The sequence below is a fragment of the Aotus nancymaae genome, unplaced genomic scaffold (genome assembly GCF_030222135.1).
Source record: "Aotus nancymaae isolate 86718 unplaced genomic scaffold, 86718_ANA_hifiasm-v0.15.2.pri h1tg000007l, whole genome shotgun sequence".
In the NCBI taxonomy this organism is placed as follows: domain Eukaryota; kingdom Metazoa; phylum Chordata; class Mammalia; order Primates; family Aotidae; genus Aotus; species Aotus nancymaae.
Genome location: NW_026988418.1, coordinates 44,398,247 through 44,424,423, shown reverse-complemented (window position 1 = coordinate 44,424,423; position 26,177 = coordinate 44,398,247). Strand labels below are relative to the sequence as shown.

General features: G+C 40.1%; 1 protein-coding gene across 16 annotated transcripts in view; it reads right to left on the bottom strand.

Moving 5' to 3' along the window:
• Positions 1–26,177, bottom strand: part of ADGRL2 (adhesion G protein-coupled receptor L2) — a 678,543-nt gene that overhangs the window by 366,548 nt on the left and 285,818 nt on the right. The window lies entirely within an intron of this gene.

Below are 26,177 nucleotides of genomic sequence, written 5' to 3'. Positions count from 1 at the left end.
ATCAACCTGGCCAAAATCGACCTCATAACAGTCTTTTAAAATTGACTGCATTTCTGTCTATAGCACCACTAACCTTCAGGTCTTCTAATTTAGGAAACAGAGATAATTTCTAAATCTTCTGTCAAACTTATGCTCTATATTCAATTTGCCTTGAAGTTCTCTCGTTTGTCATTTGAATTATCTGTCAATGTCTTGTACCTTCCATTGCTACTACATCTGCCCTGGTCCAAACTTTCAGTTTCAAGTTATAGCTGTTGATTCCAGTGTCTCCCTGATATACCCCCTTTGTACCCAAAGTATGTCCAAGTACCAGGAACATCAGCGTCAGCTATAAGCTTAGAACAATAAAGAATTGTTACTCCACCCAGACCCGAGTCTTATTTAGAATCAGAATCTGCATTAAGATCACTAGGTGATGCTCATTAAAGTTGAAAACTCTAATGTGGCTCAGAGTAACACTGGTGGTCACTTAATATTTCCCAAATGTCATTTTTACAGTCGCTTCAAATTCTGGCCCTATCCAGATTCATTAAATGATATATGTAAAATGAAATAATCATGTCAGAATAGTAATGAAACTAACAATGGTGTTTATGATCATTAAATAACTGGAAAAACATACAGGATATGTATTGCTAATTTAAAAACGTAGATTTTGTTGTTGTTTTTAAGAGACAGGTCTCGCCCTATTGCCTAGGCTGGAGTATGGTGGCACAATTATAGGTCACTGTAACCTCAAACTCCTGGCCTCAAGTGATCATCTTCCCCTGGCTTCCCAAAGTGCTGGGATTACAGGCATGAGCCACTGTGCCTGACCCCCAAAAACATAGGTTTTAAAGGACCCATGGTGCCATATTTTGGATACATATATATCCACAAGACCGGTGGAATAATGGACAACATTCGTGCACATTTCTTGTGCTGCTGATTTGGATGAGTCATCTCCATTATGATTTACTTCCTACAGTGAACACATATTAGTTTTGTAATGATGAGAATAAAAGTTATCATTTTAAAAAATCCTAGCTTCCATCCTATCTATCCAAATTTTTGTCCCTCTACTTTTTAAGATGCATTTTCTATGTTTGGAATTGGATAGGACTTCAAATGATAATTGAAGAGGGAGAGGCTTTCAGCCTACGGTGGAACCACTCATTACTGCAAGTCACCAAGGGAAAAATTGTAAATATATGATAAACTACAACTAGGAGCAGAGGAGAAAGTGAGGGAGTCAAGCTGTGTCTTTGATCCAGATAGCAGCATGACTTTGCCCCTCCATTTGTTCAGGCTAAAGTCAGATTATTAATTTTCTATTGCTGCATAACAAACTACCTCAGACTTAGAGGATTAAAATATACAGGCATCTGTCATCTCACAGTTCTGCTGATGAAGAATCCAGGCATAGTTTAGACAGGTCCTCTTCTTAGGGTCTAACAAGGCTGTTATCTGGGTGTCAGCTGGGCTGCAGTCTCATCTGGAGACTCAACTAAAGAAGAAAGAATCCACTTCCAAGCTCATTTATATTGTTGGAAAATTCATTTCATTCCAGCTGTGTAACTGAGAGCTCTGGTTTCTTACTAGTTGTGAACTGAAGGATGCCCTGAGGCCTTAAGCGCCACTTGTATTCCTCGGCACTCCTCTGTTTATACGGAGTTCACAACATGGCTTCCAGGACAGCAGGAAAATCTCTCTTTCCAGTTTGCTAAGACAGACTCTTAGGCGCAAATGACAGCCTACCACATTTTCTGTGTTTTGCTGGTTAGAAACAAGTCAGAATCCTGCCTAACCTCAAGGGCAGAGAGAAGTCATAACACTGGGACATGGAGACGATGGGAGCCATCTTGGAATCTGCCTACCTCACAAATCAAAATACACTGAGTAGTCTCCACGAAACTGAAAAAACAAGACAGACAGACTTTACCCCAAAGCCTAGTCCACTCCCTCCCCAGGCCTTTTCAGACAGGGGCTGCTCATCTAGATGGCCAAAGAGAGAAAAGTGTTTCAGCTTCCGGGAGGCAGAAATACCCACAAAAGGACAGAGCCACTGTATAGCAAAAGCACCATGGTATGGGGAGAACGATGCAACACTCCTGCCTTACTCCTGTTGCGATTCTGATGGAAAAGTCTGGAGTGCAACCTTGGCATTTCCCCGATTTGAAAGTTGATTCTGATGAGCTGCTCAGTCCTTCCTAACACTTGGAAGGCCTTGCCTTTTCTATTCACATTCCGGCCCTGCTCTGCTTCCATATTCATCTGAGGCCTTGTCTGACTATTCCAGTGAATACTAATTTCTTCGTACCCTGAAGTTATACATCTGAAAATCTATTTGTCTATATTGCCACAAAGGTGAATATGTTTTTGAGTTCTCTTTTGTATGTTTCGGATTTTCCTCCTCAACTAAAATCTTCCTTCCTCAAGGGCAGAGTTCTTCTCTCCTATTATTCTAAAGCAGATTGTTGGGCATATCACAGGTATATAATTTAGTTTTTTTAACTGGATAAACAAACAAAAAAAGAGTCAAGAACAGGTAGAGTCCTTCATTTTCATTGTGGTACCTGGATTCAGAACACTATGTTTTAGATGAGACTGTACTTGGAGATAGTACATTATGGTGGAGTGCTCCTGAACTTTAGATATTCATGTACACACTAATTAATTTTTTGCCATATTTGTGTATTACATGTACTTTCACTTACACAATATTTTTCTTTAAACTGACTCTTTTACTTGACCTAAACCTAAATCATATAATCCATAAGACCATGTACTTCATATGCTAGTTGTACATTTGACATTTTTCAGTTTCACATGCAAAAATGAATTATGTATTATGTACATTCTACTATGTTTTTTGTATTTGCATGTGAAATTGAAAAGCGTGAGAGAAAATACTAACGGCAGCCAGAGAGAAAGGTCAGGTTACCCATAAAGGGAAACCTATCAGACTTACAGCAGATTTCTCAGCAGAAACCCTACAAGCCAGAAAAGAGTGGGGACCAATATTTAACATCCTTAAAGAAAAGAACTTTCAACCCAGAATTTCATATCCAGCCAAACTAAGCTTTATAATCGAAGGAAAAATTAAATCTTTTGCGAACAAACAAGTACCTAGAGAGTTCACCACCACCAGGCCTGCTTTACAAGAGCTTCTGAAAGAAGCACTATACATATAAAGGAACAACCAATATCAGCCTTTCCAAAAATATATCAAAAAGAAAAGAACATTAACACAACGAAAAATTTACACTAACTAATGGGCAAAACAGCCAGCTAGCATCAAATGCCAGTATTAAAGTTATATATATTTTAATCGGATAAAAAGCCAAAACCTATTGCTATGCTGCATCCAGACCCATCTCACATGCAACGATACACAAAGACTCAAAACAAAGAGAAGGAGGAAGATTTATCAACCAATCAGAGAGTAAAAATAAACAAATAAATAAAAAGCAGGAGATGCAATTCTTGCCTCTGATAAAGTAGACTTTAAAGCAACAAAGAGCAAAAGAGGCAAAGGACATTACATAATGGCAAAAGGATCAATGTAACAAGAAGAGCTAATGATTGTATAGATCAATGAGACAGAAAATTAACAAGGACATCCAGGACTTGAACTCAGACCCGGAACAAGTAAACTTAATAAACATTTATAGAACTCTCCACTTCAAATACATAAAACATACATTACCACCTCACACCTATTCCATAAGTGACTACATAATTGGAAGTAAATCACTCCTCAGTAATCGCATAGCATTTCATAGGTTTAAATGAAATATTGGTTGGCTGCTCGTTTGTTATTTTCTTCCCTTATTCCTTTCTGTTTACATCAAGTATAATTATTGGTATAAAAGAGGTTTTCAATACCCATTACTAAACTGCATTCTAGCCTGGGCAAGAAAGCAATACTCCCATTCTCTCTCTCTCTTTCTCTTCCTTTTTCCTCCTCTTCTTTATTCTTTCTCTTTCTTTCTTTTAAAAAAAAAAAAGAAAAAAGAAAAGCGTGAGAGGTACCTACTGTACCTATGTACCAATATTGCCTCTGTATGGCCTACAGTTATATCCTCTACCAGCAATAGTGCTCATACAACTTGTTGGGAGTTACTTCTATGGTGCCAAACATTTCTAGTCTCAGAACCTGGCCACCCTTCTTTCAGATCTCAGCCCCCTAAGCTTTAAACTATAGGATAAGGATAATAATAGTAACAGCTAGTGTTTATTATCAAGTACTAGGTACAGTTCTAAGTTCTTTATATGCATTCATTTACTAAATCCTCAAAACAACCCTGTTACTTACTATCCTCTTTTTTTTTTTTTTTTTTTAAGAAAAGGAAACTAAGGCACAGAGAAGCTAGGTAACTTGTTCAAGGTCACATACCTGGTAAACAAGGATCAAGGATTTGAACCCAGACAGTCTGACTCCAGAGTCTGTTTCCTTAATTACTTCATACACTGCTTCCCTGGTCTAACCTGGTATTATGAGGATTAAATGTAAAACAAAACATCACACACACACACACACACACACCACTCTCCTACTCTTCTAGCACCAGACCTAATTTATAGAAATAATTCAATACAAATGAATAATCTTTTTAGAAGACATATCAGTGTATGTTATTTCATCCTTTCATGAGGATCACAAAATGATGATATATTAATCTTTAAACCCCAGACTGGGTAAGTCTGAGGGCTTGAACTTTAGACAATTTTCCAGTGGGGTTAGGGAACAGGAGTGCATCTGATTTGTGGAATTTTACATTGATCCCTGACACAGCAAAGGTGGCTTAAATTGACCTTCCTGAAAGTTTACAGGTCGTGAAGACCAATTAGTTGCTATAGTGTCAATAAGTGCAAATTGCTGTGGTTGGTGAATAGGGAAATCTCCATTGGGTCAGTGCCCAGGGCAATGAGGTACTAAAGGCACGGCAGGTGGTTTGAAGGCAGACACCTTAAAAAAAAAGCCACTACTGTGCTGGGCTTTGGTGTTCCACCTATAAACAGTGATACATTCCAGTTGCTTTCTCAGCCTCTGTGTGTATATCAAGGTGCTGATCTCAGCTGATACATCACTGTGTGGTCTGGATTAATTTTATTTTAAAGATTATATTCTCTTTAGACATGATACAGCAATTGAGATTAGACCAAATTGCTTATTCTGTGGAACTCTGGATTATCAGTAAAACATCAAGATATAACTAATCAATGATCCTTCCAACAGTCTTCATTTTAAAGGATTCCATTTTAGAGTTAACATAAAAGAAAACAGATAGTCTCTGAGTGGAAACGTGGAAACCAAATGTTCAACCTTTTTTAAAACCCAATTCAGAACTCAATCTAGACCTGCATTACGTTACAGTAACATTAAAAAAAAACCCCTCCAAATTAATGATGCATATACTGTCATAGTAAACAGAGTTAACTGAGATAATTAAAAGTATTTTTATTCAGTTAATAAGTTAAAAGTGTCACAGTTTAGAATGATTACTGTGAACTTCCGCAGATAGTGTAGAAGAGAACACCTTGTCTTTGTAAAAACATAACTGTACCCAACAATTGCAACATGTTTTATTCATATGGTGTTTATGTCTGGATATGTTCAAGCTATTTGCTATGTGAACAGTCACACTTGATAGATCCAGAAGGGAATTTCTTGGTACAATGAACAAAAAGAGCTATTTTGTTCTCGTGCTCCAACCTCAGACCAAGGAAAAAAAACTGTCATAAAAATATGGTCACCTTTCTGCCTTTAAAACTGTGCTGGTGCCTAGGGAAGGATTCTCAGACTGTAAAAAATTTGGTGACATTACATGGGAAACTTTCCGTTCTTGCTCTGTAATAGTCCATCTTGTTTAGACAGAAGCCTCTGAGTGGACAGGGAACAGTGTATCATGAGGAACGGCAAGGGATTCAGGTGCAATAGACCCACAAAACCATTACATGGTGACCAATAACTGATTTCTCCACTAAAACTTTACTATTTAGCTTTGTTTCTGGAGGGTTTGATATAGCTAAATGTCTATGTCAAGTGCCATAATACAAATTACCTATGATTAAAATTAAATCACTTAATATACCGATTTAATGATGTTTTACTCTCCCTGGCTTCCCAAGGCTGCAGAGATAAAGACACACTCCTTATAATTGGAAGGAAAAAAAAAAAGCAACAACATAACTTTTAACAATAAAGCCTTTTGTTATGTAGCTGTAAAAATTCAGCAATTGAAAATAAAAAAGGTCTATAACCAAGTGGAAGGTCTATAGCCATCCACATGGGGTGTTGCTCCTTCCATATTTCAAGGGTAACATTAGGTCACCATCAGAAATAAGAGTGGGTGGAATTTTTGTTGTTGTTCATTTTAGTTCCAACGACCCCAGCAAAGGGCTACTTACTGAAGCATGCCTGTTTGCGGAGGTAATTCCACGGGGAATATTTTAGATTATGCTACAGGAATGGTGCTTGCAATGGAAAAATGCCATTTAAAGAAACACTGACATAGCATCCAGGCTCAGCTGTCTTCATGGTACAATGAAGAAGCCAACTTTGTTCCTGGAAAGGAAAAGATCCTGTGTGCAGATAGTGTGTCCCATATCAATGACTTAATTGTAAATCCATGGCTGTTCACATCCCAGGTGGAAAGCAAGTACTCAAAAGCAAAACAGGAAAGGAAAAACTAAGGCTGTTACCAAAAGCTGTGAAAGAAAGCTGCTCTGCTGGCAACTGGGGAAATTGCAACAGATAAACCAAGTGGAGGATGCGTGTGAGTGGCGCTGCCTGCTATATTTCCAAGAGTCATATAGACCAGCAGTCCCCAACATTTTTGGCACCGGCGACTAGCTTCATGGAAGACATTTTTTCCATGGATTGGTGGAGGTGGGAAGCGTGGGGAGGATGGTTTTACAATGAAATTGTTCCACCTCAGATCATCAGGCATTAGATTCTCATAACAAGTGCAAACTGGAGCCCTCACATGAGCAGTTCACAGTAGGGTTTGTGCTCCTATGACAATCTCATGCCCCACTGATCTGACAGGAGCGGGAGCTCAGGCAACAATGCTAGCTCACGGAGGTTCAGCTCCTGCCGTGCAGCTGGTTCCTAGCAGGCCTCAGGCCAGACTGGTACCAGTACCTGGCTTGGGGGTTGGGGGCCTCTGATATAGACTATGTATCATCATATAGACTGATGTTCAATGAACTTGCCCATGGAAGTGAATGTTTTACCTCTATAAAAACTAGAACTGGGCCGGGCGCAGTGGCTCATGCCTGTAATCCCAGCACTTTAGGAGGCCAAGATGGGCGGATAGCCTGAGGTCAGAATTTTGGGACCAGCCTAGCCAACATGGTGAAACCCTGTCTCTACTAGAAATACAAAAAAATTAGCTAGGCAGGGTGGCAGTTGCCTGTAATTCCAGCTACTTGGGAGGCTGAGGCAGGAGAATCACTTGAACCCAGGAGGCGGAGGTTGCAGTGAGCCAAGATCGCGCCATTGCACTCCAGCCTGGGCGACAAGAGTGAGACTTTGTGGCAAAACAAAACAAAACAAAACAAACAAACCAAAAACCAAAAACTAGAACTGGGCTGGGTGCAGCGGCTCACACCTGTAATTCCAGCACTTTGGGAGGCCAAGGAAGGCAGATAGCTTGAGCTCTGGCTTTTGAGACCAGCCTGGGCAACAAGATGAAACCTTTGCCTCTACAAAAAATACAAGAATCAGCCAGGCACAGTGGTAGGCATCTGTGGCCCTAGCTACTCGCTAGGCTGAGGTGGGAGGATCACCTGAGTCCAGGAAGCAAAGTTTGCAGTGAGCTGAGATTGCACCACTGCACTCCAGCTGGGCCAACAGAACAAGACCCTGTCTCAAAAAAAAAAAAATAACCAAAAACTAGAACTTGGTACTAGTGAGTAGGTAGCCTCAGATAGAAAGTGAAAGGACTCATAGTGCTGAATACGTGGAATTAGTAAAATAGATAACTTGAGGCAAATTGGCCTTAAGGAATGAATAATCAGAAAAGTAAAATCTTTCTGAAAAATATTCCACACTCACTGAGTTGCATGTGAAGGCAAAATACCTGAGAGAGGAAATCAAGCCCCAGTAGCCAACCAGTGACCAGTAACAGACAGATTTTGCACAATTTCAAATACGGTGGATGAACTCAGATGGTTAGACCTGCCTCTTGTTTAGGGCAACCTAGGCAGCTCTTCTGGGTCCTGTGTTTGGTGCCTGTTGACAGGGAGAGGGCTGGGATTGTGCCCTATTCCTCCTTTCTGAACACCATTAAAATTCCATTTCAAAAGTTTCTGTCGGGATGCCTGTGAGAATTGTCATAGGCTTTTTTGCATACTGTGGGTGATTTTGTAATTCTCTCACTGGTTGAGATGCTGCGGCTCCACACACTAGTAGGATGGCTCTGTAGGTGACTGTGGTGCCAGTGAATGAGGCTGACTCTCTTTCAGGCCTTGATGTGGGGTGGGAGTGGGGAAGGGTGAAGCTTGAGTGCGCAATGGCACTCAAGGTGAAATGACTGATACCTGCAGTTTGAAACTGTCTGCTTCGAAACTCTCAACTTAATCAGATGAAAGCGTGTCTATAACAGAATCACCCTCCGAGATGCCATTTTGGATATGGGGAAAAACATTAAAATGCAAAAAACCATAAGCACTGGATCACTTCCCCCTATCCATTCATCCTAACTAGGTTTTAGCTTCCTGAAGATAGAGACCAACTATTCTTCATTTTCATTATTGGTTTTTTGATTTTCTGTGGTCTCCAGAGTAGTGTCTATCACTTAGATGGGACCACAAATAATGCTCCTTGAAGGGATGAATGGAAAAGCAAAATCTAGAAACCAAGATAGGAATGGTCTGCAAAATTTTGCTTATATTCACTGCTTTTTGGTTTACTGATATCTGTTTTTATTTTATTTTATTTTTGATACATGGTCTCACTCTGTCACTCAGGCTGGAGTGCAATGGTGTGATCTCTGCTCACTGCAAGCTCTGCCACCTGGGCTCAAGTGATCCTCCCTCTTCAGCCTCCTGAATAGCTGGGACTACGGGTGCACACCACCATGCCTGGCTAATTCTTTTTTTTTTTTTTTTAATTTGTAGAGATGGGTTTTCACCCAGGCTGGTCTCAAACTCCTGGGCTCAGGCATCTACCTGCCTTGGCTTCCCAAAGTGCTGGGATTACAAGCGTGAGCCACTGTGCCCAGCCTCATATCTGTTTGTAGAGTTGTCTCCTGCAGTGGTGACAGCCTCTTCCCTTTTGTTAGACATGTCATTCCTACACACCCATAAGCCCTGACTTGGACTTCCTTTAGAATCTAAGGATAGAACTGGAGAAGGAGATGAGAGATGGAGAAGCAGGGGTGATTGGAATGCTTGAGAAAATGTCTGTGATTACTAATGCATTTCCAGGTTTATATGAAAAAAATATTTGGACTACTGGGGAGAGACCTACTCTCTATGCAATGAAGAAGAGAGTTTAATGCCATGCAGCCTGATTTCAGAAGCCTCTCTCCTCAATTTGCATACTCCCTAGTTACTATAGTATAGAATGAAGAGATCGATTAGGTTTATCCATTAGGACATTTGTATTGAAGAGCACAGCGAGCAAGAACAGAGAGCAAAAACTCATTGATCGACACGTGTGTCGTTAAGTAACATCTTTTTTGGACTTCATATATGTACCTTCACAGGGGATTAAATGGAGAGGGTTAAGGCTCACAGGACCAAACTAGAGGGTCTAGGTCTTGCCCAATGAGGAAGCATATCTTTGTCTGTTTATCTTGTTCTCAGATATGAACCAGAAGTAGGAAGGAAATTTCAAGGAGTTTAGAGGTATTATGCCAATAACAATCGGCATATTGAACTAAGTGGAAGTGTTCAGGGAGGGAAGTGCCAGAGGCAGTGATGGGTCTGGTTTTATTTAGCACATTTAATAACGATCTGGAAGAGGGGAAAACACATTAAAATCACAGATTATACTAAATTGACAGGTGGTGTAAACACAAATGAGGGCAAACAAAAGGATATAAAGAATTTAGAACAAAAATGAGATTCCATCAGGAAAAAAATGTGCTCTCACATCTGTGCAAAGTATCTTAAATCAGCAATGGAAATTGTTTTAAAAGTCATTTAGCTCGGAAAATGTTCATAGGCATTGCTCATATTTATAAGTGCTAACCCCTCCCCACTCCCAGCTATTTTTATACCATTAGATCACCCTGTTTATCCCCATCATTTAAAAACACAATCTGATAATTCTATTTCTCTTTGAAGTCTTTTAAAGACCTTGGCTTCCTATAGGATCTGGCCCAAGCTTCTTGGTCCTGTAGTAGGAGACCTTTTCTTCACTATTTTTGTCCATCTTCCAGTTTTTCAGAAGTCTGTCTGCCCTACACTCCTCATTGCTTGCAGGCTGAATTATTTGTAGCTCCCTGATCGCATCCCACCTTATTACTGACAGCACCATCTGCTCAGAGCACCATTCCTTTCTCTTTTCTGGGTTATCTCCATATGACCTTCAAGATTCAGTTCTGGCCTCACCTCCTTCCCAGGCTTTCATGCACAGAAACATCCCTGCCCGAGTTTGTTTTGGTGATTTCCTTGGCACTGCCATCACACCCACTGACCATTTCTAACATAACAAGTTGACAATGATAATGGCTATATTTATTGAGCACTTCATTATGTTCCAGACTCTGTGCTATGTATTTTACATGCATTATCTTTGTAATCATCCCAACAACCTTAGGACACAAGTATAATGATCTCAGTTCTTTAGATAAGGTAATTTCATGTTAGGTTAAATAACTAGCCCAGGACTGAACAGCTGCTAAGTGGCAGAGCTGGGATTCAATCTGCTTCCAGAGTCCATACTTTTAAAATTATACAATTATACTAATTTATTTCCTTGTCTCTCCCCTATTTATGTAGTCTTCTTGAGGACAGGGACTATGTCACAATCATCCAGCATCTAAAATAGTACCTTTCGTGGTACACAGAGCTTAATAATAACAACAAAGATGATTAACATTTAATGAGTGCTAATTATGTTTTTATTAATAGTCATCCTGACAAGTGTGAAGTGATATCTCATTGTGATTTTGATTTGCCTTTCTCTGGTGAGTAGTATCATTGAGCATTTTTGCATATACCTGTTGGCCATTTGGATGTCTTCTTTGGAGGAATGTCTTTAGCCCATTTCTTAATTGAGTTATTAGGGGTTTGTTTGTTGTTGTTGTTTTGTCCTTCTCTTTTTGATACATAATTTTGCATTCTCATCTGACAGAAAATAGGCATACTATATCCATGGAGTTCCACAACAAACAATTGCCAATGAATCCCACCTCAAACACATGGGAGAGACCAAGTACTATGTGCATAAGGTATGCTCTGCCAAATTTCATTAATCCTGTTAACCTGCTTTGACTGATCCATTTGGGTCCACTTTAAAGTTTAGTCTCAAAGAGTATGGCTTATTTTTGTGGTACATGTTATTGGTACTTCATACTCTTGGCTTTTGCTATTGTTACCTATCAAGATTTTCTTATTTAGAAGGATTAACAAGATCCAGGCCCTGATGCTGTATAGGAGATACAATGGAAGGCATATTGATCCAGATTGGAAAGAAAGCTTTCATTCTAATTGTGCTACTGAGTCAGTCACTTCTTCGCATTTCCATTTTCTCACCTACAAACTAGCTTCTCGGGTGTTAGACTGTGGGCCAGCTGCATTACCATCACCAGGGGAGTATTTGATAAATACTGATTCCTACGTCCTATTCACAGTAACTCTAGTTCTGCAGGTGTATTAGTCCATTTTCACACTGCTATAAAGAGTCTACCTGAGACTGGGTAATTTATAAAGAAAGGAGGTTTAATTGCCTCATAGTTCTGTATGGCTGGGGAGGTCCCAAGAAACTTACAGTCGTGGTAGGAGGTGAAGGGGAAGCAAGGCACATCTTACATGGTGGCAGGCAAGAGAGAGAGAACATAGGGTAAACTGCCAGACACTTACCAAATCACCAGATCTCTGAGAACTCTCTCACCAGCATGAAAACAGCATGGGAGAAACTCCCCCATGATCCACACACCTCCTGCCACGTCCCTGCCTCAGCACATGGGGATTACAATTCGAGATGAGATTTGGTTGGGAACATGAAGCCAAACCACATGAGCAGGTTTAGGGTAAGGCTTAGGAAACAGCGTTTTATTAAACCTCCCCAGGTGGTTTTGTGCAGTGAATTTCTTAAAGATTGAATATCAGATTGAATAATTTTTAGTTAAAAGATAATGTGATTTATTATCCAGGCTCACTTCTTGAAGGCTCAGAAGAATATATTTTTGTTAAAGTTGGTAATTATACATAGAAAAGTCTGCAAAATAAGGGCCTTACATGTAGTAGTCTCACTGAGTGGGTTTCACATTTACTACATTCAGAAATAAGGCTTGTGTTGTTGGGAATTTTTTAATAGTAATAAAAGTGGTAACAAGATTATAGCAGTTTTACCCAGTTTAAAAAGTTTCACATACATTACTTGATTCAATGTTCACTTCATAGATTATTTCCCTTTTACAAATTAGAGAAGTGAGACTTCCAGACTTGTCCAAAGTTATAGTGTCAATCAGGAACAGAGATAGAATTTGATCCTATATCTTCTGTGTCTGAAGGCTGTGATATATCTCTTCTTTCAATAATTGCCATGTGGCCTGCGACTGTTTTAGTAGGGCTTCTGGTCTTTATATGAAGAACCACATTTCATTTTCACAAAGCTTTTAGAGACTTAAGATAAGAAGGCTAGGATTATCGATTGCAGAACTGCTGAAAGGCATGGATAGCATAATGCTTCTGAAGGTGTTACTGTGCCTCTGGCAATTTCTACAAACTCTGAAAAAACTGACTAGCCTGAGTGGAAAAAACTGGCTTCAGAACTACTGGCTTAGAATTTGTGACCTTACAGGTAGTTCCTAATATACATGCTGATAATCTCTTTCTATGATATTAATCCCCTGCTCACACCCTCTCATCTAAAGTTTGTATTTCCCTCAATCCTCCCCCATCTTAGTAGGTTTCTGCACAAGCAACCTAGTTGCAGAAGCCCAAAACTAAGCTTTTGTTTTCTTTACCTTCATTCTGCCTCTTAATTTCCTTTAATCTTTAAGTTCTGTTGACTCTATGTCCAAAGATATCCTGAAATTTTTTCACTTATTCCCACCTTCACTAATACAACCTTAAATTAGACCACCATAATCTCTTTCATAGACCACAAAAGCTCCTAAGTGGTCTCACAGATTCATCTCTTGCCCACCTGCAATCCATTCTCCCCACTCAGCAGAGACCTCTTGTAAAATATAAATTTGATGTTGCTCCCCTACTAAGAACTCTGCAATAAATTCCCATTATATTTGGAATAAAATCCAAGCTTCTTAACCCTGCCTTCGGTGATCAAGTTTCTCCTTATATGCCTGATCCCACCTCCTCTCCTTCTGATGGTGTCTCACTGCACTAGTCACACTGGACTTGTGTCGATTCCTTGAACACATCAAGCTTACTTTTGCATTCGAACTTCTGCACTGCCTTTTACCTCTGCCTGGAATGCAATTCACTAAATGTTCTTAAGTCTAGCTGCTCTCTAAACTCAGATATTAACTTGAATATCTTTAGGTATCGCTGTTCCACTGTCCTCCTCCTAGAAAAAAAAAAAAAAACCCTCCAAGCCACTAACCTATTTTGTTTCCTTTATAGGACTTAGAGAGGCCACACTGTAATTTACATAAAATATATCAGAATAGATCTTACGATCTAAGGATGGGTTGGTTGAAGCTGCACCCCTGGTGCAGCTAGCATTCTAATCAGGAATTCACTCCCCAAGAGGCAGGTGGGAGGCTGTTAGCTGACAGTGAAAGGCCACACTCCAAAGGAGGCTACCACAAGCAAGCACTTCAGCTATCTTTGTCTCTGATAAAGATATTGCACTAATTAGCATAGTGAATGTCAGAAGTGGATTTTTATTGGTGAAATTAGCGCTTTGTTAATTAGCATATGACTGCTAGAAAAATTCAAGGTGGATGTGTCAAAAAACATTTTGGTTATATCCCCCAACCTGACATGAACAAGATATGGAGAGGAAAACCCTTTATTCTTAGGACTGGATCACAAAGCTTGATCTCCGAATCTTCCATGTGCAGACATTGGTTTAAAAGACTCTGAATTGCTTGATGCTGACAGTGAGGGTGGCAGAATACTGCTTCTGGAATATTGTCACATCAGTCTTGAGTGAACCATTCATTCAAGATTGTGGAGGGAATGCCTAAAAGGACAGACAGAAGGCACTCCACCAAGACAGAACGGGTTTTATTAACTGTCTCATGCATGGGGGCTAATACGTTTTATTTAATAAAGTTCTTATGTGTAGCAGAATTTGTTGCGAATCTTGCTTTAATCAAAAACAAGGTTGTTGGGGAGGAGCTTACTTTCTTCTGTCTCAAAGCTTGGGATGATTATAACTATTATCTACCAAATAGAACCCAAGAGTTACTTGTATCAAGTGGGCTTAGGTTTAATTTACAAGAAGTAGTAGATAAAATACACTTGTACATGAGCCAGGGGTGCTGGATTACATCTGTGATCATGACACTTTGGGAGGCCAAGGTGGGTGATCAGTTGAGGCCAGGAGTTCGAGACCAGCCTGGGCAACATGGTGAAACCTCGTCTCTACTTAAAATACAAAAATTAGCTGGGAATGGTGGCACATGCCTGTAATTTTAGCTACTCAGGAGGCTGAGGCATGAGAATCACTTGAGCCCAGGAGGCAGAGGTTGTGGTAAGCCAAGATTGTGCCACTGCACTCTAGCCTAGGTGACAGAGTGAGACTCTGCCTCAAAATAAAAAAATCACTTTTACTTGTATTTGTTTACTTACTTAGTTCTCCTCTCCATCTCACCTCCTCTTTCTCAATGTAAACCTCTCAAGAGAGCAGAGGGCTTTGGTGATCTCTTTGCAGAGTCTTGACCAGAGACTGAGATCTCAAAGGCACTTTCTCAGGCACTCATTAGTAATTTTAAATTTCTAAAAAGAGAATAAAAGGAGGAAGAGAAGGAAGGGTGAAGGAATAGAACAGAGAAATGGGCAAGTAATACTGGGGAGAAGAATGAGGAACAGATGTGTAGAAGGAAAGTCAGCAAATGAAAGAATTCTTAGTCTCAATTAGGCAATGGAGAAGAGTCGCAGAGCTGTGCTTTTCCAAGTATGGTTTTTGGAACACCGGCCCTGAGAGATGAGGAAAAGCATAGTTAGTGGCTAAATGAGATGAGTAAGGGGATACTTAAACCTCTTTCTCTCAAACGTCTACAATGCGTGTGAGCATATGAAAGACCCCGAGAGGGATTTCTAAAGAATACATACACGAACAAGCCTAGTTAATTTTTTTTCATCCAGCATTTCCCAAACTTATTTGAATACAGGGCTCTTTTTCCCTGTGATGTTTATTAATGAGATCTAAAGACTTTAGAAAAGTATAACGGAAGTGGACACAAAGCTGGCAAAGAAAACACCCGTGCTTTCATTATGCTGCGAAGCCAGTTCTGGAGCGAAAGTCTCACCTTCCCTTCCCGGGCGCCTCATGCATAGAGAACATCTGCAGCTGGGTTCTGAGGCGCTCAGGGCAATGACTCTCAGACCCACCCTTCACCCAGAGAAAGGAAGAAGGACTGAACAGTGAATCTTCCTGAAGCAGAAACACTGAGAGATCACTAGGAGCAAATGCACTGAAAATCAGATATGAACGTGCTACTCAGTGTAGCAGAAAAAATGAACCCACGGGAGTTGCCAGTACAGTGAAACCCACTTACTACATCCTTTTAAAGAGCAGCCTAATGCTCACACATGCACAATGCTTCCCTTCCTTGGCCCTCAGAGAAATATTATGAAGGTGTTTCACTTTAGTAAGGTTCATGAGTTTATGGCCTTGAGAATGCCCTTGAGAATAAACTCTAGGGACTCAGCGGAAGGAAAAAAAGCTACTTTTAATGGATTTTGTCTTTACCACCTTTCCAGAATACTGCAACTAAAACATCAGAATTAGTTAAATTTTCTAAACTCATAAGGTACCAAAGAAGAGATCTTATTTTCTTTCTCTTATTATCTTTAGTTAATTAAAAGTCAAGTCATGTCAGGAAGTTAGGCAACTATACTTTGGGAAAGATTCCTAAAAATACAAATGTTCCAAAATGCGTATAGTTACATAGCTAAATGTTTCAACAGTACAAGGGATATATTAATATGTGATGCAAAAGTTAAAAAAATAAACAAAGGAAAGGTGTTCTTTCTTACCTCCTGAATTTCACCTTTTGTCCTTTTAACTTGAAACATTGTGGTCTCATCTTTGCCTCACTAATTGCTATTCATCCTTCCAGGTGCAGTTTAGAAAACACTTAATTCGACAAGCCTTTCCTGAGTCACCAGCCTTTTCTAGGTTAGAAAAGCCTGATTGGGCCGGGTCCGGTGGCTCACGCCCATAATCCCAGCTTTGGGTGGCTGAGGTGGGTGGATTGCCTGAGGTCAGGAGTTCAAGATCAGTTTGGCTAACATAGTGAAATCCCACCTCTATTAAAAATACAAAAAATTAGCTGGGCATGGTGGTGGGCACCTGTAATCCCAGCTACTCAGGAGGCTGAGTCAGGAGAATCTCTTGAACCCAGGAGGCGGCGGTTGCCGTGAGGTGAGATCGTGCCATTGCACTCCAGCCTGGGCAACAAGAGTGAGACTCTGTCTTAAAAAAAAAAAAAAAAAAAAGAAAAGCCTGATTGGACATTTCTATTGTAACTTCCTTTATCACACTTGGTTGTGTATTTAATGGCTGTCTTACCACTAGATTATAAATTCCATGATAGCAGGGACTACATGTATCTCATTCATCAGTAAGTTCCCCAGAGCCTAATGCATTGGCTGGCAGGAAATAGATGCTTAATAAGTTGGTTGGTTAATACAGTTTTGCTTTAACTTAGAGTGCGTTTGATACTCAATGTTGCATTTAGGGAAACTAACATCAGCATAACTATTAATTCTGTGCCATATGTATACTAACAGTCATAGTAACTCAGTGAAAGATAAACTCTTGGGATTGAGTCCAGGGTATTATAACCAGGATTTAAGAAAAGCTTAGCTTAAGAATTATAAAAATGAGAAAATAAAGAGTTAAGAAATGAAGTTGGTGAAGAGATCTTGAGTTCTGTAAGTTCATAGAAATGATTCACTTCATGAAAGCATTGCTTTGGTTATAAAGTCAACATTAAATAATGGAGAGGCATTTCATTGTTTAAAATGCTTGATTCATCAAAATGTACAACAGTTGACTTTGCGGTTTTATAGTCACATGATTTCAGAGGTCAAGTACTTATATGAAAGCCACAAATGAATAAACAAATAAATGAAAGACCTAGGCCAGACACACACACACACACACACACACACACACACACACGTTGATCCTGAGAAATTTATCTGCATGTGCTTTTGCTGTATTTGGGCGTATGTGTGTGAGACACAGGGATGAAAAAGAGAAAAAAGGAAACAAAAATAAAAATAAAATAAAGACATAGAAAGGGAAGAAATGGAGTTCACTGCCAAATTCTTGGGTATCTGGTTTAAATACTTTAAGCAAAAACAAGCAGATATGTGGTTGATATAAACTAAACGTGTGTGTGTGTGTGTGTGTATATGTGCATGCATCTATGTATCTATGTAGAGTCATTTGTTGGTAGTCTACTATGTTCGCTGGCCTATATAAAAGTTGTTTTAGGCGTCTGTCATCTTTGATAAAATTCACCACTATACAAAGAAATACTAAAGCAATTTGCTGATGACCAAAATTTGGCTACGCATTGCAGAAAGATCAAATGAAATGAAAGAGTTTAGAATTTTGGGTGGAGTTTGTTGCTGTGTAGCAAGTAAGTCTTTAGATTAGAATCAAGGGAATAGGGAAGAATACAAATTTTTGAAAGTCAAGTCTCAGAATGCTAGTTTGAGTTCACTACAAACTATCTTCACTTCATTCTAAAAAAAGCTGCTTGAGCATTTGGAGAGGTACAAAGAAGGAACAGAAAGATGGAGGAGCTCACGACAAGCTATAAATCTTGATGCTTAAATTGAATGGGGGGAGTTAAGACAGTACAGTGTAGTACTTGTTTAAAAAAGTGACAAATGGTGTTTCCATTTGCGAAAGTCATTTACAATTGGCCATTAATAAAGAGGTTGGGATAGGGAAAGCTTCTTGCAGAAGTTTTAAAATTTTAGTCACCCAATTCAGCCTATTTCATTTAATTCCATTTAACAGCTTAGAGTTGATTTAATTCAAATATGTATAAGGTCTCAAATTGAAAACATTTTGGTAATTTGCATGGCTATTTTCAAGACTGCAAAATCTAATCGTCACAGACAATAGAACCAGACTGTCAGCGATGGAAATAAGGGAAAAAAATGACTGATGTAAATCAGCCTTTGATGAGTTAAGTTTCTCCCTAGATAACCCAAATCACTGCAAGGTCCTTGCTCACAAAGTTGTTGCTCATGGTAGAGTTGATGGCATCATGAAGACATTGCACGTCCTGCCTGGGGCCATGGTCTACTCACAGCACACACTCTTGCTATCCTCTACCATGAGGAAATAAACCTTTTCATTGTGATAAAGAAGGGTCTCAACTTGTATTATTATTTGGGGCTTAGTTTAAACTCCTTTTTCTTTAAATGTCTTTGGTATGAATGTTAGATTTCTTGCTCTTTTGGTGTCCTGGAGATCCACTGGGTACTCTAACTATTACAATTATGAGCCATAACTGTCTTGTTTGGGGGCCATCTGCTCTTCTTTCTTGAATAATACAGTTTATCATTGGGCAGACATAAATCACAGACAGTAGTTTTCTCTCTCTTGACAAACACCAAGCACATTTAGAATTCAGCCTTGTAATTAAGCAGGGCTGAATCTCCCTTGGCACGGCTGATTCAAAGGAATTTGCAGGCTGGGGGAAGGGCTCTTTATGTTGACCTTGGATGGCAGGTGTTATAGCATCTGAGGGAATTGCTGCTCCTGTGCTGTCCTCACCTGTGACCCTAAATCATGTCCTCAGGTTATGTGGTTAGTAGGACTCTGGACACTGAATTTGAGAGAAAAGAGCTCAGCTACTATCTCATCTGTAAAGTTTCCTGTCTCAGAAGCTGAAAAGAGATTATGTGTAAGTGCTTTGTTATCTAAAGAAGAACCAATGGTGATAAAAATGAATAAACATAATGTCTTTCTCAAAGTGTGTGGGTGTGCATTTGTATACCTGCTCTCTGTGTTGTGGTTTAGAACAGGGGTGCTTTTTCATTATCTCTCCTCTCTTTCCCCTATCTGAGAAGCTAGAGCTCTCCAATGCCCAACACGCATGACTCAGACGAATCCTAATGTGCTGTGTTCTCCACGAGAAGATGCTGCTGCTACTCTCTGAGCACTGAAAGACAAGATTTGAGTTGGTACCTAACTCTCAAAAAGGATAAATAACCTTGATAGAGTGACTAGCTCTCTTGACTGGCCCATGACTGTCTTGATTTTAGCACTGAAAGTCTTGTATCCCAGAAGAGAAAACCAAACACCACATGTTCTCACTCATAAGTGGGAATTGAACAGTGAGAACACATGGAGACAGGGAGGGGAACATCACACACCAGGGCCTGTCGGGTGGTGGGGGGCTAGGAGAGGGATAGCATTAGGAGAAATACCTAGTGTAGATGATGGGTTGATGGGTGCTGCAAACCACCATGGCACATATATACCTATGTACCAAATCTGCACGTTCTGCACATGTATCTCAGCACTTAAAGTGTCTTAAAAAAACAAACAAGAAAATCTTGTATCCCAGGAAATCTCTCACTCCTAAGGTTTGAAAGCATCTCAGTTCTTAGTACTTATGAAATCTCAACAATGTAAGAGAAGAGCTTTCAGCTGGCACTTGTGTCTGTTTCTCTGCTAATTTGAGTTGGTCTTACATTTACTTGAGTCTGTTTGAAAGCAACTTACACTTGATGCAGTGCTGTAACCTGGGGGGTTTTCAGACTGCAGCTCACTGGACTGCACAAGTCCACAGAATGCCCCACATGGGGAATCGAGGATGAGGAGCTCCAGGCCACCTTACACTACTTTAACCAAAGTAGCTCATCTATCTTCTGTTTAAGATATTGGGTTCTTATAGGCCAGGCGCAGTGGCTCATGCCTGTAATCCCAGCACTTTGGGAGGCCAAAGTGGGTGGAATTACTTGAGGTCAGGAGTTCAAGACCAGCCTTGCCAACATGGTAAAACCCTGTCTCTAACAAAAATATAAAAAATTAACCAGGTATGGTGGTGAGCACCTGTAATCCCAGCTACTCGGGAATCTGAGGCAGAATTGCTTGAACCCGGGAGATGGTGGTTTCGGTGAGCTGAGATTGTGCCATTGCACTCCAGCCTGAATGACAGAATGAGACTCTGGCTCAAAAAAAAAAAAAAAAAAAAGATACTGGGTTCTTATGAACTAGTGAAAAGATTGGCTAGTGAAAAGAGATTCATTTGATTCATTTGTTAAACAAAGTTCATGAACCTAGCCAAGTTACTAACTTTATATTTAGACCCTAATAAATAAGCCAGACAATTTAAGAAAAGACGAGGAACAGGACTCGCCTTTAACAGAATAGCCTTTGCTTCTTTTCCTTCCATTTTTTGGATATAAAAGAGGATGCACAAGTAGTCACATGTCAATCATTACAAAATATTTTCCATAATTGTCCTTTCTTCCTGAGCTGCCTTCCTAGTCTTGCTGATAGCACAGGTTACCATGTGAGCCTTATTCAGAATGCTGGGAGTTGAATGGATGGCATTGTGAAATATAAGAAAAAACTTCAAAAGTTTGCAGTTTTAAAATTTGCCTGAGTATGTTAGAACTTTCTGGCATCCTGTAGTACAGCCTGGGCATTGACACACATACCTGTCGTTAATATAGGTTGATTTAGTCATAAAAGAGATTTATTACAGAGATATGCATCTATATTTTCTGAAAGATAAGTAATTATGTGTTGTAGTACACATATCATGACACACACATGCATTCAAACACACAGGACATGCATACACACATACACTTCTGTAGAAAGACCCAAATCTTGAACTAGAACCAGTAAAAAAAAAAAAAAGTACAATAAAGTGCGGAGGTTAAAGAACAAATGGCCAACTGAGATTTTTTTGGGTTTGAGTTATGAGAGAAAGGCCGAATTTCAGGTTAGATTTAGAGAGACGAACTAAATATTTTAGGCCAAAGAAAAAAATGTTTTAATGAAAATTCAAAGAATTAGGAGACATGAGATGTGTGAGGGAGAGAGAGAGAAAAAGAGAGAGAAAGGAGAGCAAGGGGTCTAGTCTCTGATTCTGTTCCTTTTTCCACTCAGTCACCGACCTTCTGCTATCACATGCTAAGGTATGAACACCAGCCTTCCTCACCTTGCCACCAGTGGTTACTGCACTCTCTCATTCTGCTAGCTTCTGAGTGTATTGGGCACTTTTTTTTTTTTTTTTTTTTTGAGACAGTTTTGCTCTGTTGGCCAGACTGGAGTGCAGTGGTATGAACTTTGCTCACTGTAACCTCTGTCTCCCAGGTTCAAGCAATTCTCAAGCCTCAGTTTCCTGAGTGGCTGGGATTACAGATGCACACCATGACACCTGGCTAATTTTTGCATTCTTAATAAAGACAGTGTTTTGCCATGTTGGCCAGGCTGGTCTCAAACTCTTGACCTCAGGTGATCTGCCTGCCTCGGCCTCCCAAAGTGCTGGGATTACAGGCATGAGCCACTGCGCCTTGCCTAATTTTTGTATTTTTTTTTTTGAGGCAGAGTCTCGCTCTGTCGCCCAGGCTGGAGTGCAGTGGTGTGATCTTGGCTCACTGCAACCTCCACCACCTGGGTTCAAGCAATTCTCTGCCTCAGCCTTCCAGGTAGCTGGGATTCCAGGCACCCACCACCACGCTCGGCTAATTTTTGTATTTTTAGTAGAGACAAGGTTTCACTATCTTGGCCAGGGTGATCTTGAACTCCAGACCTCATGATCTACCTGCCTCAGCCTCCCAAAGTGCTGGGATTACAGGCATGAGCCACTGTGCCTGGCCAATTTTTGTATTTTTAGTAGAGACAGGGTTTTGCCGTGTTGACTAGGCTGGTCTCGAACTCCTAACCTCAGGTGATCTGCCCACCTCGGCCTCCCAACATGCTGGGATTACAGGCGTGAGCCCCTGGGCCTCGTCACTGGTTCCTTTATTTTAATCTCTTCAATTCACTGCTTCATATGTTTTATTTATTTATTTTTAAGCAGCAGAATCTATATATGGAGAGGGGTTTGCTCAAAACACAGGAAGGGGCAGGTCTTCATTTCTGTTTGCAGCTTCTAGATTGGAATTAAATTCGGAATCGTGCCTGGGTGATGCTCTCAGGCCCTTCCATGCTCAGCCCTATCGAAGAACCTCTGTTTTCCCATAACATCATCTCTTGAACTGTTCTGTCTTCTCTTTTCTTTCATTCTGCCCCTTTCGTCTCCCTTCATATGTTTTTCTGGCTCTGATGTTCACTAAACTGCTACAAAGCTCTTTCCTTCCTGACTGAAAACATAGGCAGGACAGAGAGGAATTATTTCTGATATATGAGAGGGCCACTACTGTCACATTTGTGAAATGATGAGAAAACATTTGAGGGAAAATCTGGGGAGGACATTATTAACTGGGAAGAAATTGCCCACATTCCCAGATGAATGGGGGCTTTCCTAGTGCTGTTTTTGGTGAGTTAAATCTTGGCTGGGCGCGGCGGCTCAAGCCTGTAATCCCAGCACTTTGGGAGGCCAAAGCGGGTGGATCACGAGGTCAAGAGATCGAGACCATCCTGGTCAACATGGTAAAACCCCGTCTCTACTAAAAATACAAAAAATTAGCTGGGCATGGTGGTGCGTGCCTGTAATCCCAGCTACTCCGGAGGCTGAGGCAGGAGAATTGCCTGAACCCAGGAGGCGGAGGTTGCAGTGAGCCGAGATCGCGCCATTGCACTCCAGCCTGGGTAACAAGAGCGAAACTCCGTATCAAAAAAAAAAAAAAATTTCTTTTTTTTTTCCCCTCTCTCTCTCTCTCTTTTTTTTTTCCTGAGGCATAATTCTGGGCAGAAATAAAATGGCTTGAGTCAGGCTATCTTTCCACAAGGACATGGGGAAGAGGGGTTGCATGTGAATGTGCTAATGTGATTCTAAGTGCTTTCAAACTGTTCCTTTTAATTCTCTCTGTGGCATGTAATTCCTGAGGGACATGCACCAAATTGATAAAATCAGTGCTAAAGTGAACTGTCTCTTCTAGTCCCCAGGAGCCTCTGACTGAAGTGTCAGAATACAATTGTGCATTAGTGGTGTTGCTGTCCTGTATAAGAAACACTTCAGCACACAACTGACATCACAAGCAAATTAAAAGACTCACCAAAGTTAATATTCTCATATTATAACAACATTGCCTATAAATTATTAAAGCCCACACAATTTATTACCCCTGTTAGGGAGAAAAAAAAAAAAGCAGGTTGAATCCTGAGCCATGCTGCTTAATGATTTATTTTATTTTTTTGGTCTTCAATGTGCTGAGGTTTATAAATCATCCTGCTCAACTCTGCACTGCACCAAGGAAAAAGCAGCTGCTAGCCATGCCCTCCTCTCACCAATGATCACCTATGCACAGGATGGAGGCACACTCATTACTTTAGCATCTATCAGCAGCTCTCTGTTTCAGACTGACTGTTTCTTTTCATTACTGTACTGCTTAAGCATGGCATTGAATGAATATGATTTAAGACTTTAGATGACAGATCCAAGCCTTTTCAGAAATAAATATTAACTTCATTATTCAGGCAAGGTAGCCAAACTGACTTATATTCTATCTCAAGGCTTTTAAGTAAATCAAAGTTTACTTAGATATCTTGTGACCTAAAGTCTGGTCCTCCAGCTACATCACTAGTCTGTCTTGATTAATGTCATGTTTTTAAACAAACAAATATATTTTATTCCACTCTGAGGGGCATGTTTTATTTCTCATTCTACCACTGAACTTGGGCAAGTCATTTGAATTCTGAGAAACACATTTCCTAATCTATTCAATGAGCATGTTGTATTAGTCTCTAAATTATGATCTTCTAGATATAAAATTCTGATAGTCGGAGTGCAGAACTGCAAATCAGGCAGCAATTTGCCCTGCTGCTGGTGTTCCTGAGAGCCTCGTGCATATTTGCCTGGGGCATCTCTCTGCCTTTGCCCTAAGTTAGGTCTAAGAGGCCAGGGGTCTACTCTGGGCCTGTCTGCCCCTTCTTGTCTATGCTGGCCATAGAACAGAAGAAAGATTTCAAGAGAGAATGAGCTATATTGAGAAGAATAAAAAGTTTGAGATGGATTAGAGCCACTGAGATGCTTCTAGAAATAATGGGCAAATGTTCTAATAACTCTAAAAGTTCCTCCAGGGTTAGTTTACAATTCAAGGCTTTGGCGTCCGTTTGGTCTGACAGTCTTTGCTTATTTGCACATGTACTCTTAATGGTACAGTCCTATTCCAGGCTGGACATCTTAAGTACAAACACTGATCTATGCTCTGGAACAGTCACCAGCATGTCTGATTTTGAAAAAAGTGTCACATTATATTACTGTCCTAAAGTCAGCAGAAAAATAAACGCTCAAGTGCAAACTAAAAAAGCATGTAAATACAAATTGTTTTAATAGGATTTCTCTTGTAAAGGCAATTTGATACACATACTTCTTAGGAACTAAAATAATAGACATCAATAATACATGGCTACACATTTAATTTGCTTTGCAGAAGTAAACAAACATGCTTGTATTTTTCAGATGGAGTCTCAAAACTTGGGAAACATAGTTTGAACTTTTAAAATGTGTTATTTTAGATTTCATCTGATAAACCTGCATTTGTATCCCTGTCTCTGATATCACCTGAACGGACATCACTTAGGCTTAATGAGCCTCGGTTTTCTCATCTGAAAAATGGAGACAGCAATCCTTAGCTGCTTCTTAGGGACAATGTGTAGTTAACAATACAGGATGATTTTTTTCTTTTTTTTTTTTTTTTTTTTTGAAACAGAGTCTCACTCTGTCATCAGGCTGGAGTACAGTGGCACAATCTCTGCTCACTGCAACCTCCGACTCCCTGGTTCAAGTGATTCTCCTGCCTCAGCCTCCCGAGTAGCTGGGATTACAGGCACATGCCACTACGTCTGGCTAATTTTTTGTATTTTTAGTAGAGACAGGGTTTCACCATGTTGGCCAGGATGGTCTCGATCTCCTGACTTCGTGATCTGCCCGCCTTAGCCTCCCAAAGTGCTGGGATTACAGGCATAAGCCACATCTGGCCTGATTAAAAAAAAAAAAAAAAAACTGTATGGAAAGATAAATTAATATGTTGATTTTAATTAATAATGATTAACCCCAATGAAATTCTAATTGCATTATTACTGGAATTATTTTTAATCCAAGAAGAAAGTTGGAATTTCATTCATCTACCATGAAAAGCTTTCTCAGATAACATTTACACATTCCTCCTTTTGCTTGAGGAGACTGTTGAATAGGTGGGGTATAGGAGGTACTCACTTTTAGCTTCTACCTCCAAGAACTGCACCGTGTTACAGATACCTTAGAGCACACAGGGGCCAGGGCTGACAGTGCTGTTTCTTTCTTGTTGGATTAAATTCAGCAAGCATTTATTGGGCTCCAACCATGTTCCAGGACCTTATTCACCACAGTCAAATGGATGAGTGTACTAAGGGCTCACTACACATAGAAAAATGATTTTCCTGTGCAGATATCCTTTTCCCAAAAATATGAGTGTTGGGGTGTGGTGAGGACAGAAAGGCATATTTGGGAAAGTGAAGTTCAGGCATTGGTTGCCTAAGATCTTTGTACCAACAGACATTCAACTTATTGTAGAAGTTATAGGATAATGCCCTGTTGCTGAACAAAGGCTTCAGTGGCCTTTGCTAAGATGTAAGGTCCACTCTGCTGATTAGATAGAATCATTGAACCTTATGCTACCCTATATATACAATGGAGTCCATAAGCACCCTCCCAAGAGGGGAGGCATTTAGATGAGATCTCTAA